This window comes from Cryptomeria japonica, chromosome 1 (genome assembly GCF_030272615.1).
Source record: "Cryptomeria japonica chromosome 1, Sugi_1.0, whole genome shotgun sequence".
NCBI lineage: Eukaryota > Viridiplantae > Streptophyta > Pinopsida > Cupressales > Cupressaceae > Cryptomeria > Cryptomeria japonica.
In genome coordinates, this window is record NC_081405.1 from 136,983,102 (window position 1) to 137,000,585 (window position 17,484).

Consider the following 17,484-nt stretch of genomic DNA (forward strand, 5'->3'; position numbering starts at 1 on the left):
AGGTTACTTCAAATTTCAATTTGACTTTCGAATTGGATCCTTTATATTTTAATTTTAAAAGTATTTAGTTTTATTGTAACTTTGATTTGTTTGTAATTTGTAGTTATCAGAGCTACTAGTGAAGTTTTTGAGCTTGGCAGATGGGGAGCAAAACCCAATGGGATACATTTATGAGGCTATGGATGGAGCCAAAGAGGCCATCCAAAACTATTACAAGGGGGATGCAGGTAGATTTGACCCCATTTGGAAGATCATTGATCAAAGGCAGAACAATCAACTCTACCAACACATTCAAGCAACAAGTGTTGGAAATATTATTGAACTTGATGTCAAAGGAGTATTGTTGCCATCGTATTGCTGCTATCAAAGGAGAATCAATATGCTGTGTAAAATGGAACAGAAATAAGGATAACATTTGCTTCTATCCAAGAAAAATAGAGTTAAAATCTTAACCTTATTGGCTGGCCAACCTCATCCAATTTGGGCGCCCATTTCTCAAGAAGATCAAAATTAAATTTAATATTATTTAAGGGCTGTTCTAATGGGCCGACCCTCTTGGTTTGGTCACCCCTCTTTGGGGAAAAAACTAATATAAAATAAATTGATTTATACAATGCAAAGGCCATGAATGCTATTTTGTGTGGTCTATCCGAATCAGTGTTTGTCAAAGTAATGCATTGTGAGTCGACGAAAGAAATTTGAGACAAACTTAAGAACATTAATGAAAGCATAGACAAAGTTAAGGCGGCAAGCTCCAATCCCATAGAAGACAATTAGAAAGCTTGAAGATGAAAGATGAAGAAAATATTGCAGCCTATCTCCTTTGTGTGGATGAAATCATCAACACCATCCAAGGACTTGGTCAAGAGACTGAAGATTTTGTCATCGTGCACAAGTTTTTGCCATTGAATAAATGGGTGAGTTGCATGGGATCCTAATGGCATATGAAAGGAGGATGGAAAAGAAGTCATCAAAGTGAGAAGCAACCTTTAAAGCTTCAAAGAAGATGAGGAATAAAGAGCCTGAATTAATTGATAGCTCCAACATCAAATTTGATGCAAAGGAAGCCCTCTTCATGAGAAAGCTCAAGAAAGGATCTAGTAAATACAAAGGTAAGTTACCTTTCAAATGTTTTAATTGTGGTAAAATAGGTCATTTTGCTGCTAAGTGTCCACAGATAGAAGATGATAATAGCGATGATGATGGAGATCATAACATTAAGAAAGGAAGTAAGCAAAACCAATACAAAAAGAGTCACAAACAAGGTAGACATGAAAAGAACTTTTGCAAGCACAAGAAAAGCCTCTATTCCAAAGAAGATAGTAGCTCATTTGAGGAAAGCGATGAAAATATCTCTAACAGTGATAGAGAAGAAACTCTCTTCAAGGCGATAGAAGCAAAGAGTGACGCCTTGGAAGATGAAGACAAAGGAAAAGAGAAGATGGATTCAGAAGAGGAAGGAATTGTCAAAATGGATGGAGAAGTGGATCTTCAAAAAGAGCTCATTTGTGCCTTAAGTGAAATAAAAAAGTTCAAGAAAGAAATTGAAACAAAAATTGCAACTATAGAAATATGAAGAAGAGGACCATGACTCGAGCAAAAAAGTTGCGAAGCAAAAAAGACTATCATCAGCCTAAAGGTTCAACTTGAAGAGGCAAAAAGGATAGAAGAGGAAGTGAGAATTCAGCTAAAGACTACGAAAGGCTAGAAGCTAAGAATGTTTCCTTGAGAAAGGACCTAGATAGAGCAACTGCCCAATTAAACAGAAGCATGAAGTTTGGAAAGAGCACTAAAATACTAGACAATGTTATCAATACACAAAGATCGCCATTCATTAAGATTGGTCTTGGCTTTGAAGAAAATCAAAAGACTACCAAAGAAGATTAAAGTTTGAAAGCTATAGAACTACAAAAGAAGACAAATGAAGAAAAGCCTAAAGGCTATGCTGATGCACTTAGGAGTTACACCAATATTGATAGCGACAAGAAGGAAGAAAGTAATATCCCACAAATAAACCAACATCCCTCACAAGGACAAATTCAGCAAATTGTTCCCTCCAAGGCAGTCTCACATAACTAGGTTCCAATAATCTTTTTCTAGTTATTGCTTTATCTTCAATCAGTTTGGTCATAAAGCAATAGATTCTAGGGTATGTACAAGAAATGATTTTGCGTTTTTAAAGAGAAAATTAAATCCTTTTGCTCCCTTAATGGATTTCAACATTATGTGCTATAAGTACAACAACTATCATCATACAACACGTTTTTGTAGAAATGGTTTCGTGGATGTAGGAGTGATCAACCTCCCAAGACTTGCAAACAGCTATAAACCTTCAAAATAGAGAGAGAAATACTATTTCACCAATTTATGAATGTATTGAGATGAATATACAATGTACATTAGCCTGTTATAAAGAAAACGCGAGAGGTGAGAAACATTAGAAGACGAAGTTAGGTATAACCACCTGCCAACTAATGGCACAATTAACTAAATGTAGGTAGGCAATAAAATATAATAAACCTTACCTAGCAACTAGGGATACACAATGATGCCTAAGTGAAACTAAAAAGTTGAGTAAATATAATTTACTCCAACACACCCCCTTAAGTGCAACTTAGGGAGAAGATTATTATGCAATATAAGCAAGATGCAATAAGGGTCCGGTTGTGACCTAATTTTGCATTTAAACAAACTTACTATTTTTAGCAGTGTCTATTTTTAGCAAGTGTCATTGTGTCCCGGTTTGCCTGAATTTGGTGTTTGGAAGAACTTCTATTTTTATTACATCTATTTTTGGAAAGTCTATCTTTGGCAATTGGTGACACACTGACAACAGAAAATTCCTGAATATCCAATTCTAAATCCAGAAAAGTTAAAAAGAAGGCAAACGATCAAAATTTTGGCTGTCTGGAAATACTTCCCAAAATGGTGAGGTGTTGTCCTCATTTTTGTTTCCAAAAATGAAGGACCACTACGGTAAAATTTTATGAAAAAATCAAAAAATTTACTCTATGGCACACTTCCCGAGGCAGAATTTCGACTAATCCTTGGACTGGCTTGATCCTCAGTCCATTCTCAAACTACGTTTCGAATTTCGTCCAATTCTGGGTTCGTTTGCTATGCCTTCCCTTCATTTTCGGGTTTTAAAACCCAGACTGCAGGTGGAGAATTTTCTTCAAAATGCAAGTTTTAAATGATATTCATTGTTATGGTCTTTATAGGGGAATTTTTGATCAATTACATGTGCACTTTTGTTTTAAATATGTCACTTGTAATTTATTTTAAGTTTCCCCTTTAATGTTTTTATCTTTTTATTGTTTTTTGGTCATTTTTAGTTAAAATAGGGATTTTTTGACTCAACTACAAGTAAACTTGCAATTTGTTCAAAAAACCCCTACTTCAATGGTTTTCACATGTAATAGGGATTTTAAATCCCCATTACATATGTGCAAGTGCTTTTAACTTGTTGTAGGGATTTTATTTCCCTTTTACAAGTATTTTTAAACTTGCAGTTTGCTCCAAAAAACCCGATTTTGACATAAAAGTGCATTTTTGACAATTTTAAACTTGTCATTTGTCCAAAAAAACCCGATTTTGGCTTGATGAGTGAAAAAGTGAAAAATTAAACTTGCAATTTGTCTCAAAAAACCCGATTTTGACATGAAAGAGGGAAAAGTGAAAATCGAACTTGTTGTTTTCTATCTAAAACCCGATTTGCTTCATTTTGGACAAATCGAACTTGTCTTTTGCTCCAAAAAACCCAAAATGCAAGAGAAAAACGATTTTTGACCATTTCAAGGCGAATTTTGGGGAGAAATTGTTGGAGGAAGGAGGCGTTTTGGTTTGCATCCTATCTTCATGCATTGTTGGACATCTTTCACGCCATTTGGCAGATACATTTGCTGGTTTTTTGCCCTAAATCAGCAACCACGTTTTTCTTTAATGCCACATTTTGAGGGGTTAAATCTTTAACAAATTGCAAACTCCTTAAGCGCTTTGTCTTCTTCTACCTAGGCGTGGAGGGTGAGAGGGTTTTCACACCATTCAATGATGCCGTTAGAGTTTATGATGAAGGCCACGTGATTTCCTTTGGCCGCGTTTTTAACTTTTGGCAACGTTTTTAACCTTTGGCGTCATTGCTTCTTCAAATACCTTTGGCGTTTTGCTCCAATAAACTTGAAATGCACACTTTTATTGGCATGTTACTCCTTCAAGTTTAAGATTGCTGCCATATTTGGGGCATTTTTACAAAAAACGTGATAAGGGTTTGATATTCTGGTTTTGCTTCTTCATCTCAAGAATTGTTGCATTGTTGGAGAAGCATTTTGCATTTTTAAGAAAGTTATGTTCTCCTTCCTTTCTTCTCTTCATTTTATTATTTTCTTGTTTTCTTTATTTTTCGTTATTAGTTGCATTTTTGGCATGTGATGTTCTTCCCCTAAAAATTGGTTTTCGTGAAAGAAATCTTCCCCTTGAAATGCAATTGTTGAATTGCATTGTTCTTCTCAAAATTCCCTCTTAACTCGTATTCGGGATTTTTAATCTCGATTACAAGTTCGCTGGAAATTCTTGTTCATCCCCTACGGTTAAGGAATTTAACCATTTTTTGTTAAAATTCCAAGCTTGAAAAGTGTGAAACACCCCTCCCTTGCAAATTCGGGTTTTAAAAACCGGATTACATGTCGAAGAGTTCTTCCCATTTTCATAAAAATGATTTTCCCGGATATTCCCGTTTCTATTCATTCACATTCCCCATATCCGTACTTTTCATTTCCATCATTTCCTGCAAGTCAAAAGCCCATTTTTGGTCCATTTCTCCATTTTCGAATTTACAAGTGTACTTGTATTCAGGTTTTAAAACCCCGATTGCATGTATGTCCTTTCCAACTTGTATACTTGCGAAAAATCTCCCAAGATCCGAAATTGGTCAAAGTCAAGATTTTCCCATTTCTATATATCTCCCCTCTTCCTCTCACAAAACCGTGAAATTCAGAGATCAAAGTTTTACCCATTTGAAGAAGAAAGAATGATATTTGCAGCTGATTATGATGTTGCCTTAACTCTTTTAAGTCTTCATCACAGCATTCCAGGTTCACAATCAATGTCAAATTTGCCAGCATCGCCAACTCCAAAGAAAATGAAATACAAATATGACAAATACCAAAATGAGGTTGCACCTTCCCAGGTTTCTTCTCCTTTGGATTGCATCAGAGACACGGAAATAGGGCACGTTGATATGGCAGAATTCATTCACAGGGTAGAAGATCCACAGGATAACAACTTGCAGCGACTGTTGGACAGCCATATCCATCATGCATCTTCTTTCCCAGTGGCTGCCCTAGAACCTGAGTTTGTTCTTGCATGCGCCCATCATTTTGACAAAGAGTCAAGAGTCATCAAAAATGATGATGGTGAAGCTATAATTCGACTTGATGCGGATACAATCGAGAAGGTCTTCAAAATACCTCCTGCACCTGTTTATATGGAAATCACCAAAGAAAGTGCAGCAGAGTATTATGTGAAAAGGGAAAAAGATTGCAAGCGACACATCAATAGGTGGATCCAAGAGCCTCGTCCTTCCTTCTCAAGATGGGCAAAGTTGTACCGTTGTGATTTCAAGTGGGAAATAGGAGACACCATCACTCTTCTCAGCAGGATGATGGGCCTTGAGCACTCTAATGTCTTTGAGCCATGGATGTATCAATTCATTATGTTCACAGGGCAGTCGCATCACATTTCATGGGGTGAAATCATCAGCGATGCTTTGTGCGAACAACTTGCAGCAGTTCCTACCACTATGACCTTCTTCATGAATTCTTATTTGGTATATTTAGCAGCGTCACTTAGACACTTTCCAGGTCTCTCTACCAAGGGTGATCGCTCGCTTATACCAGTTTGGGAATATTATGACCAGTTGCCATTGAAACCTAGCAGACTGCATTTCAGAAGAGTCCAAGATGCATTCTTCGGATATTTCATGTGTCAGTTTGACGTGGATCTCAGAAACAAAAGAGTATCAGATGAGGCATGGGTCAAGGTGTCTGAGTATGGGTGTTTATTCCTGCAGTTTCCCACCTTCACCTATATGAGGATTGGATGCTATGATGGACAGCCATACATGCTTCCAAGATACCCAATCGATAAGATAATTCTTATGGAGTTGGGAAGACAGATCATGGCTGTTCATACTTTTCAGTCTGCTAGACACAAGGTTGGAATGGGGATCTCTAGCACAAACCCATTGAAAATTGGTCGATACTCCCTTGTCACATCTGTGAAGGCTAAGGCCATGGAGGTTGAATTGCAGGAAATCAAGCTTAAGAGGTTCAAACCTAGAGCTGATTTTGATTATAGAGGTATGAAGGAGAAGATCAAGAAATCCTTTGTGCATGTTCATCGCATTGAAGACATCTGGGCAGATCTCCGCACAAAAGCTGAAGTTCTGAAGATGGATTACTGCAGGCTCACTATTGAGCAAATTGTTGACTTGAACTTGGCGGATATCCCACAAGGGATGATCGATGACGGGCATATACTTGATCCTGAATACATTTCACGAAGGGTTGAGGAAGCTCCACTTCCTTTGATCCAATGGTCACACAAGGAGTGCGTCTCCATCCTTGACAGATTTCAGCCTATCTTGGCCAACACTAACGTATGGCTGAAAAGTAATGCTGTTAGACTTATCAAAATCAAGGTTGGTAAAGAAGATGATTCTACAGGGCCTCTTGGACGGAAGTCTGAGATTTAGATTGATAACAAAGAGGGTGCTTCATCTTCAGGCACGAGGATCAAGTTACGAGTTAGTCGTGCAGTAGTGCTTCCTCCTGAGGAGACGACTACTCGTGGGAAGGAGAAATCACGGTTTCATGTTCGGGTGATCGATCTGGATAATCCAGAAGAGGGGCAGCAATCTGACGATGCGCCTAGGTCTCCAGTTTCAGACTCGCCTCACGAGGTCATTCCTCCAGTTTCCATTGAGACGCCTCTTTCTCCTCCTGATTTGCTCATAGATGAGTCTCCTCAGAATGCAGTTCCCATTTCAGCATACGAGCCTTCTCCTGATCAACAACGAGAAAGTGTGTTGGAAATTCCTGAAGATAATCCCACTTGCATTCAGTTATCAGAAATTGATACTTCCACTTCTGGTTTTGAAGAATTCATGAGGCAATCTTCATGCCCATTGGTAACTGAGCAAACCGTGGTCACTATTCAAACAGATATTCCTCCCAAGGTGACCACGGTAATTCAAACAGAAACTGCTTCTCCTTTGCCTACGGCTGCTACTGGAAGTGAGTTGATGACTTTGCCTCCATGGCTTAGTTCTTTCACCCCGAAAAGAAAGAAGCAAGAGATCTCACCTGATGCCTTTGACTATCAGCAACTCAAACAATCCAGATCCAAAGTTGCTAAGAAGGCAAAGACTATCTCTAGGGTAACTGTTGATAGCAACAAGATGAAAGTAGCTGAAATTGTGGAACCTATTGCAGATAAACCACTTGATGAAATGTCAGCTATTGATTATAAGGTTACAAGGGTAGAATTGGGCAAGCAAACACATGAGGTCATTAAACATGATGCTCAGTTTTCTATTGCTTCACTAGTGCAAAGGTGTGACGATCTTCTTGCAAAGAAAGACAAGCTAGAAGAAGAAAACCGACAGCTCATGGCAGCCATTCATAAAATCACAAAACCTGCTGCTGAAGGGAGTAACTCCATAGGTTCTTCTGGTTCCCAAGAATCGATTCGTGGAGTGGAAAGGGCTGCTCAGAAAGTACAAGCACTGGATTCCTGGGTTGATCAGCTTCACGATCAATGTGTACAAGTGGTAAAAGACATTTTTCAAATAATGTCTAAGTTGGAAACCATTGAGGAGAAACTGGATCAGACTTCTAACACTTTCAAAAAGAACCTGGAAAGCGTTGAGAAAAGTCTGGCAATTTGGCGTACCATGCCCCAACAACAACTGAGTATTTTGTAGGAGCACGCCATCATCTCTTCCAGGGTCATGTACTTGGAATTTGAAGAACTCATGGAAAACAAGACCCTTGTTCTTAAATCCCTCATTGAGGAGATCAGTGATGCAAGGAGATTCCGGGATGAAGTCTATCGAGGTATTGTCTCACATTGCGAAAAGGCCTCTTGCAATATAGTAAGTCAGGATGGAGAGCTGATTCCAAAAGAAGAGGTTCTTGCTGATTTACAGATGAGGATTCATAATGAATGGAGGAGCGAACAATTCTCAGCAGCTTCAATTCAAGCATTGATGAAACACCAAGCCTTTTTATAGTAAGTCAGGATGGAGAGCTGATTCCAGAAGAAGAGGTTCTTGCTGATTTACAGATGAGGATTCATAATGAATGGAGGAGCGAACAATTCTTAGCAGCTTCAATTCAAGCATTGATGAAACACCAAGCCTTTTTGCATGAGATCCAGTCTATCCTGGATAGAGACAATTCCGCGCCTCTCCGCTGTCACGACACTATTGTGAAGACTATGGTTGTTGCTAAGAACACCCATGAGCCGAATCCCGAGGAATTACAAGCAAGCATCCGAAAATTTCAAAGATTCGTGTCCTCACAAAATGCAACTTAAGTGTTTTTTTTTTAACACTTAGTTGAATTTTCCCTTTTTTCTAATCTTTAGTTGTAATTTTGTTTTGACAAGTTACATGTAAAAGTATTTTTGTAAAAAGCAAGTTACACATTACTTGCACTTTTGTAATTACATGTAAGGCAACTACAAGTTGTGTCCGATTAGGACTGTAGTTGGAATAAGTCTTAGTTAGTTGGAGTAACTCTTAGTTAGTTAATGAAGTCTCAGTTATTTATTGAATGAGTCTTGGTGGTTGAGAGAATCTCTCAAGTTAGTTAGGATCCTCCCACCTTTTTCTCAAGGCTCCTCCTCTATAAATACTTGAGAGGTCCATTGTAAATATATCTTTTTGAAAGCAAGCAAAAACTCTGCCAAATTTACAGCAAGAAGTCTTTGAGCTTATGTATGTGGATTGAAAGTTTTTGAAGAATAATAAAGAAGGATTACTCAAGTTTTGAGTCTTTGAGCTACATGTTTGAGTTTGAATCTTTTTATATCTTCTATGCAAAGTGTTTCTAAAGGAGCTTAGTCCAATCTGATTTGAAGTCTTTGAGCTGCAAGTAGAGAAGATTAATTAAAATAGGAAAATCTCTAGAAGGAGCAGCAAGTCTTTGAGCTTGCGTCTATTCTTGAGGAAAATTACTGTTTCACAAGAAATAGCAGCAAGTCTTTGAGCTTGCATTAGTTCTTGTCTTTGTGTTAAAAGAATAAATTATTCTAGTCTTTGAGCTGTTATCTTTTATTCATTGTAAAAATTTAGTATAGCAAAGGGTAGATAGGACTTCCAATAGTCAAGTCTTTGAGCTTGATATTGCTGTCCCGTCCCGAAGGAAGTGACGGAAGTCTTTGCGCTTTCAGGAAACTTCATTTCCTTTCTCTCATTTCACTTGAAAGTAGTTACTGCTGTTCATTTTCAATCGCTATCCTTTTCTGTGAAGAGAAAAGGATATTGTCTTTCTTGAAGAAAGAAGGAAGACTGCTGTCCCATCCTGTTTTTATTTCAGTTTTAGTTAGATAGGGGGAGCCTTCCCTTAATTAGGAGAGTTTTTACTCGTGTGCTGTGGTTGAAACCACAATTTTGTATATTTCCCCCAAGTGTACAAAATTTTCAACCAACATGAGGCATGGAAAATCCAGGGCGCATTTCCAAAGAGTAGGAGGATTCTTCAAAATTTCAAAAATTCCTCCTCCAGGTTAAAATGGCACCCAAACTCATGCCCAGGGCACATTTCATTAGCAGTGGTGGATTTTCCAACTCCTCCAAATTCCTCCTCCACCCCTCAAAAGCACTCAAGGCAAGAGGGAGAGCGCATTTCCTTAGTCAAGGAGGAATTCATCCTCCAAGCAAAAATCCTCCTCTGCCAGCCAAATGTGCCAAAGACCCATGGAGGGCACAAATTCCAAGAGGATTTTTCCTCCCAGACCAAATTCCTCCATCAAGCCTCAAATGCACCCATGCATGCAAAATTCTTGGAAAATGAAAAAAGTTGGCTAAGTGTTGGAAATTCTCCTCCTCCGGACTCCAGAATGGATAGAATTCTTGAAAAATGGAAAAAGTGGTTGAGTGTCAGAAAATTCCTCCTTCAAGATAGAACACACCCAAGCATTTGTAGAACATGAAATGGCAAAATTTCACAAGGAGAGGAATTTTCCTTCTCCAAGATTGATATGCACTCAGGATTTCTTCAAAAATGGAAAAGATCGTGAAAATTCTTCAAGGCAAGAAAATCCTCCAAGATATCCTTTACACGCCCTAGATAGAAAGAATATTGTGAAAGACCAGTTGGCAACATGAAAAATGGAATATTCTGCATTAATGAAGCATAACTTAAGAGATTATGGAAGTTCCTATTTTTTAAATTAAAAATGACAGTGGGGTCCACCGGAATGGCGAGTTGACTCCTCATTAAGGAAACATCAAGTGTGATTGGAATGAATAAATGCAATTGCTATTATCTCATCACCAACTTAGCAACTTGGTGGACGTTTTCTATTTAAACAAGGTTTTGAAATTCATTCTTCACATCACGTTTTGGAGAAATTGAAGCAAGAGCAAAGTGAAGAACAAGCTAGGGCGTGATTTTTTTTTTATCCAACAGATCTCATTTTTGGAGGTTTTTTAGATTTATTCCAAGTCTGGAAGTAGCAACGTGGAATTCTTCCCTTGGCAAATTTCTAGAATTCTCTTGACAGGAATTGAATGTTAATTATTTTATTTAGCAAGGTGGCAAGTACTTCCCGACAAGCACAAATTAAGAAGAAACAGAGAGGATTCCTCTCGAAGACAAAAATTATTTCAAAATGGAGAGAAGTCAGCGATACCAACATGGGAACTTTCACATTGGAGAATTCATAAAGCGAGCATTTGGTCAAGACGGACATCCTCCATCAGCCACTGCCAATAAGATAGTCAGAAGTGGAATTGTAGCAGCTGTCGGCTTCCCTCCTGCCATCTAGTGCCTGGAGTCGATCATGGAATGTGCAAAGCATTATGATGCTAAAAGAAGAGTGATTTTGGCACTTTATGGCAAGCTCTTGGCAAATATCACCGCTAAATCAATTGGTGAGGCTTTTGGAATCCCCACATTCGAGTCCATGATGTATAAGACCAAGGAAAGAGCAACTTTGATTTATAATTTTGGCTTTGAGAGATGCATCGGAATCATCAATAGAACATGGATGTAGAAGTCAAAGCCTCACATTTCAAAGATGCCCAAGTAGCTCACCAACATGGATTTCAAGCAAGAATATGGCAATCTTGTGCTGATATGAGTCGGGTCATGGGATGTCCACAAGCTTACATCTTTGAATCTTGGATGTTTTACTTCATAGGGGAAGTAATGGATGGCATAAAGGTTGCCGATTGGGCAAGAATAATTAGCAACAACCTGGATGAACAACTGACAAATTTGAAGCAGTCCCAATCCTTCTACATGAGCTCGTATATTGTCTACATGTTGGCTAGAATGGGCAAGTTCAACGGATTTCCAAGCAAAGGACCCATGGGATGCAGTCTTGGACAGCTGAAAGCCCATGAGTGTTATTCACAATTGCACTTGTACGACCCTACTTCTTACAAGAAAGCTAATGACACCTTCACTATGTATATTGCCAGATCTTTAAAAGGAGGTGTTCACACAAGGTAGTCACAAGAAGTGAGGAAGTTGGTAAAGAAGTATGAGGCCTAGTTCATTCAGTTTCCCAAATTTACTTATATCAAAGTCCAAGGATTCTCTGCCCAGCCTTACAAACTCCCATGATATCCAACATATAAGATGGTGTTGTTGGAAGTAACTAGATAGTTGACTGCCTATGACAAGATTCAAAAGAAGAAGAAGAAGATTGGGCTTGAATTTCCAATTGTTATAGGAGATTATGATGAAATGTGCTCATAATTGGCAACAGCAAAGAAGTCAGCAGATGAGTTAATATTCTACCACCTCGCACCTCACACTGCAAGGTCGGATTTTGATCCGTATGACAAGATAAGGATGGTAGTTGGCGTGAGGCACAAGAACTGAATGCAGCTGGAGGATTACTGGCCTAACGCCAAGGATAACTATGAAATCAGGAATAGGATGTTTTCCATATTGCCTCTCAAGTTGATAAGAATTTGTGAAATCATCCAAGTGTCGGACCAGATAGAAGATGTGAACACCGTTCAGCCAGATTATGAAAAGGAAAAGGAAAAGCTAATTCAAGCGCCTAACTAGTTAGAACCAGTAATTGATGATTTGGATATCTTAAGCAAGCCGCTTATGAAATTCACAAGGCATTGGGTTGAGCATCACATCGCTAAGTTGAAGGCAAAGAATATCCGCTTGACTTATAATTTGATGGGAGACTTGGAATCCCATGATGAGGCAACTGAAGGGTCATCAGGAGCCCAGGCCGAAGAAGAAGCAATTCCACAGGAAAGGATAGAGTGTGGAAAGGAGAAAAGGTTCCAGGAAATTCACAAGTAAAAAAAAGGAATTTCAGAGAGAGGAACCACAACAAAAAAGGCCAAGGTTGGAGGAAACGCAATCACCTATTAGCTCCTCAAGCGTGCATGAAGTTAATATGTTCACAAGAGAAGTAACAGGGAATCAGTTGTAGGGACAAGATTAGGAAATTTCATAGGCCCAGCATATTCTCAATGTCAGTGCTTCCCGAAGGCATGTTCAACAAAGGAATGAAAGACAAGAACTTCCTTCGAATACAAAACAACAACTTCGGGATTGTTTCAGGGAAACAAAATGGGAGACTTAGGGCCTTTCAAGAAAGTTAACAGATACAGGATAGCAAGCAACCGCTCCAGATTGGCTGAAGGAAAGAATGAGGAAAGAGACAAAAGAAGAGATGGATCCTGCACTTGAGATTGAAGAATTTTTTAACAAGATAAGCAAGCCAGTGGAAAAGAAGATAGCAAAGAAATTCTCTAAAGTTATGAGAGATGAATCAGGATCCAGGACTTTGCATATAGCTATTCCCAGGATTGACAAAGACAAAAATAAGATTACTCTGGATGAGCATGATGTTACAACAGTTGACTTGGGGTGTGCTGCCAATGCACAAGTGCTAGAAGAACTTCTTGAGTCTTCCTTAGCATTGAAGGAGCGAATGAAGAAAGTGGAAGAGAAAAACGGGAAGTTGAAGAGTGAAAACAAAGCCTTATGTGAGTATGTACGGTGTTTGATGCGTCCATTCAAAGAGGAAGATCAGACTTTTGTTCCTCCTTCTCTTTCGAAGGAATCCGTAGATGGACTTGAAGAAATATGAAAAACGGCTTAATGTTCTAAGGAATGGGCTTAAGATGTCTTCACTATAGCTTGCAAATTTATCGAGGACTTGGCTCATTTCTACTGGAGGATCCTGGTTATCTTGGGCAGATTGGAAAGCGTGGACATCTCATGAGAGGATGCACACATATATCAAGACTTGACAATTCCACGCCTTGAGGCACTAATGGAGAATTCCAGGTAGGCATTGATTGATGGGGAGGTCATCAAGGAAAATGAGGCATATGATTTCCCTAGGTGGTTTTATGCAGTAAGCACTAGAAAAGAATTCTTTCAAAGCTCCAATAGGGAGTCAGAATTCTTGAGGACATTGGTCAAAAGGGTTCAGGAGGAAATCCTCAATATTGTTAGGTTTATTGTAAACTTTACAGAAATTTTTATTATTAAGAAATGTTGGACATTACAATTTAGTTAAATATGTACATAATTAGGCCTTTTGTAAATTTAACTTTGTTTTGGCTTTTAATTATCTTAAAACTTCCATTAACTTTAAAAATTATTAGCCGATAGGCTATCTTTAGGTGGGGAAGCCCCCACCGGAAATGATCCTACAATGCGCTTTCTTGTCTTTCTCTGGGATTACACTTTAGTACATTCTGGATTTCAGAGTTGAGAACTATGCTCTATCAAACAAATTTGCCAGTTTAAGTGGTTTATATGTCAGACATCAGCTAGCTTCAATTTTACAAGGTGGATTTTTGGCTTGAAATGAAAAATCTGAACATGTAATATGATTTTTTTTCAATTTGCTAAAATAACCTTTGATATCACCCTTCAAACGTCGAAAATTGCTTGAGAATCAAATCACTGAAGGGTCTGAATCGAATCAAGGCAAATGCATGCCAATTTAGTGATGTTAGCTCACAACAAAATCGAAATGAACACCTCCAAATTGTATTTAAAGAAAACTATGACTCCTGCCAAATCCACCATTTAGAGACCGATTGATCACACATGTTGTCCAACAAGGACGATTGTAGTCTGAGACATTCTGCAGATGCCTTATGATTTGAACAAAGGGCTGGTAAAGAAATCGAGCTATTGGCCAAAAAAAAATGTAAATTGCAGTCTCAACTGAAGCCAAACCACAATAAGTAAACACAACTCGGCTAAAACAACAAAGTCGATCTATGAAGCCCAAGCCAAACAATAAAAGCCGATCAAAGGGTACAATGAAGTTATCTGCAATGATTAATATCTAGAGAACGAAATACAAATATACCCATAGAAATCCAAGACGCCTCTACCAATGCAATGCATGAGACAGCAAAGTCACCTACTACAAAGAACTATCCGATAGACAAACTAAGCCAAATCAACCATTAAAAAGCCAGTTAGATCTACACACAAACCGACCAGCAAAGCATACACACAATTGGAGAATGAAGAGTCAAGCAGCCAATAAGGTGAAATAGAAAATTTTCTAAAAAAAATTCAAATGGCAGCAACTGAAATCATAAAAAACCCCAAGAAGAAACCAAGATCTGTAATTAATTCGGTGAAATGAAATGCATCAACTGCAATCCAAAACTTCCTGAAATCTGACCTCAAAACAAAATGCTGATGAAGATTCTCAGAAACGAAAGGATTTGCTGAATGAATGGCTCTGATACCATGTAGAAGTGATCAACCTCCCAAGGCATACAAACAATTATAAGCCTTCACAATGGAGAGAAATAATATTTCACCAATAGATGAATGTACTGAGATGAATATACAATGTACATTAGCCTACTTATAAAGCAAAGGCAAGAGAGGAGCACCAATAGAAGACGAGGTTAGGTATAACAAACTGCCAACTAATGGCATAGTTAACTAAATGTAGGTAGGCAATAAAATTTAATTAACCTTACCTAACACCTAGGGTTACACAATGATGCCTAACTGAAACTTAAGCATTGAGTAAATATAATTTACTCCAACAGTGGAACCTCCTAGACAAAACAAGGAGGATAACCTTGGCAAGCAAAAGGAAGAATTTTAAAAAGTTTATAAAAAAAAGCAAGGCCAATAAAAACAAAAGAAAAATTCCATGCTTGTGCAAACAACCTTCCATGCCCAAAATGAAGGAAATCAATTGTATATTGATAGTTGATGCTCAAGCCATACAACACGAGACAAGAATTTCCACCTTTCTTCTTGACTGATTGGGCTGCAAGCATGTGATGATCTCCTCCATGAGAGCTTCTAATTGCTCCCTTGGCAGCCAGCCGAGATTCTTCTTGGATGCAATCTCCCCTCAATCGTTCAAACTTGGGAAGCTCGATCCTAGCACTGATTCCTTGAATGAGTGGTTCCCAAGCTGGAGAAGACCATTGAGGGCAGTCAAGGTAAGATTGTTGTCTTCAACTTCTTTCCCAACTGCTGAAAGTTGATCCTTTAGATCAGTCATCCTCATGAAGTAGGAGGTGATGGATTCCCCTTTCTCCAATCGGATGTGAGTGAGCTAATTCCTCAAGGCAAATATGCGGCTAGTGTTGTTGACTTCGTACATCTTCTCCAATGTGTTGAACATCTCTCTAGTGGACTTCATCTTGGAGATAGATGACACAATATGATCTTTGACAGAATCAACGATCAACCTTTGAGCTTGAAAGTCCTTCTGCCATTCTTCCTTTTCCTTTTCATCGATAGGTTCTTTAGCATCCTTGCTAACATACTCAACAAGATCATTTAATGCCATCATCATACGAACCTCCCAAGAGGTGTAATTCGCAGAACCTTCCAACCTTTTTTCAGCCCTAAGAGAAGAAGCCATGTAGTCTAAACTTTGAACAGTAGGTTAGACTGAAAGACAATAAAAGATTGACAAATCTGATCACAACTATTTACGAACCAAGCTTTGATACCATGTTAATTTTAGCAATCAGATTAATCAATAAATAACAGAAAACCATAATGCAATGAAGAACAAACACATAACACACATACCCTGGGAAAACCTCCCTCTTGGAGAAAAAACCCAGCATCAAAAGGTCTCAGATCTGATTGTATTAGGGCAGAAATAAACAATTACAAATTTGCCCAGCTAGGGCACAATAGGAGCCAACGTATCTGAATCTTAGTTCTGATCTGAACTTAATTAGTTTCCAGAATGATGATGTGCAGACCCTAGAACCAGTTCTCTGATTGTCGGAGCAGATATCTTCAATCTAACTGAGTTCGCCCAGCAATAGAAGTAATTCGCATAACATAGAAGAGCTTCGCTTGGCTAGAACCCTTGTGAATTACATGAAATCAGATTCGCCATATATAAGACTGAGTTAGCTGGGCTAGATAGTGAATTCGCTGTCTTCTAGACCAAGTTTGCTGACTTTGTGTGTTGCAGATCTGAATTTGCATAAGGCAGAAGATGATCGCTTGACTTGAATTGTATATTTGTGACCTCAAGTCACTCTTCTTATATATGCTCTTAACACTTTATTTCTAGGTCGGCCTTGGCGCCAAAATACAAACTTGAATTATAAGTTACATATTAAATAGGTCCTTGCCTTATGAAGTGTGCACGCCCAAATTAGGTTGGCCCCATTTACAAGTTACATTATATTTGGGCCCAGCCCAATTACATAATTGATCGCACAAGTTATCTCAATTAATTTAAATTTTAATTGCCAAAGGCAACATTAAAATTTAACCAAGTAGAATCCGATTCGAGCTACATAATTTCAACATGTTGAAGGTTTAAAGCACAATCTTCTTAGTGAGAGTCAAATATGTGATCAAGGATACACTCTTACTTTTCATGTTCAAGGTTGTGAGATAAGTAAGGCAAGTACAAGAAAAATAGTTGCTGATGCAAATAGAAAAGCAAACAGCCTATACATCCTTAGTGAGATCAAGGGAGAAAATGCTACATGGGCTACATGGGTCAAATAGATGAAAATTGGTTATCGCATAGAAGAATGGGCCATGTAAACTCTGATAATCTATTAAAACTCAGCACCAAACAATTTGTAAAAGATATGCCAAAGATTACTAAACCTTCAAGCACTTTTTGCAAGCAATGTCAACATGGGAAATAGACAAGAGCAAGCTTCAAATTGGAGTACTCAACAACAAAGCCCTTGGAACTTGTTCATGCAGACCTTTGTGGACCTACAAAAACACA

The 17,484-nt window shown here is 38.4% G+C and overlaps 1 protein-coding gene across 2 annotated transcripts in view; it reads right to left on the bottom strand.

The window, feature by feature from the left end:
- LOC131065299 (probable magnesium transporter NIPA9) overlaps positions 1 to 17,484 on the bottom strand; it is a 161,205-nt gene that overhangs the window by 122,925 nt on the left and 20,796 nt on the right. Inside the window, exon 2 of one of the 2 annotated variants that reach the window (XM_057999767.2) lies at positions 17,358 to 17,471. The exons of the other annotated variant lie outside the window; for it this stretch is intronic. The gene's annotated coding sequence lies outside the window, so the exon portion shown is untranslated. The remainder of the gene's footprint in view (positions 1 to 17,357; positions 17,472 to 17,484) is intronic. 2 annotated transcript variants of the gene reach the window in all.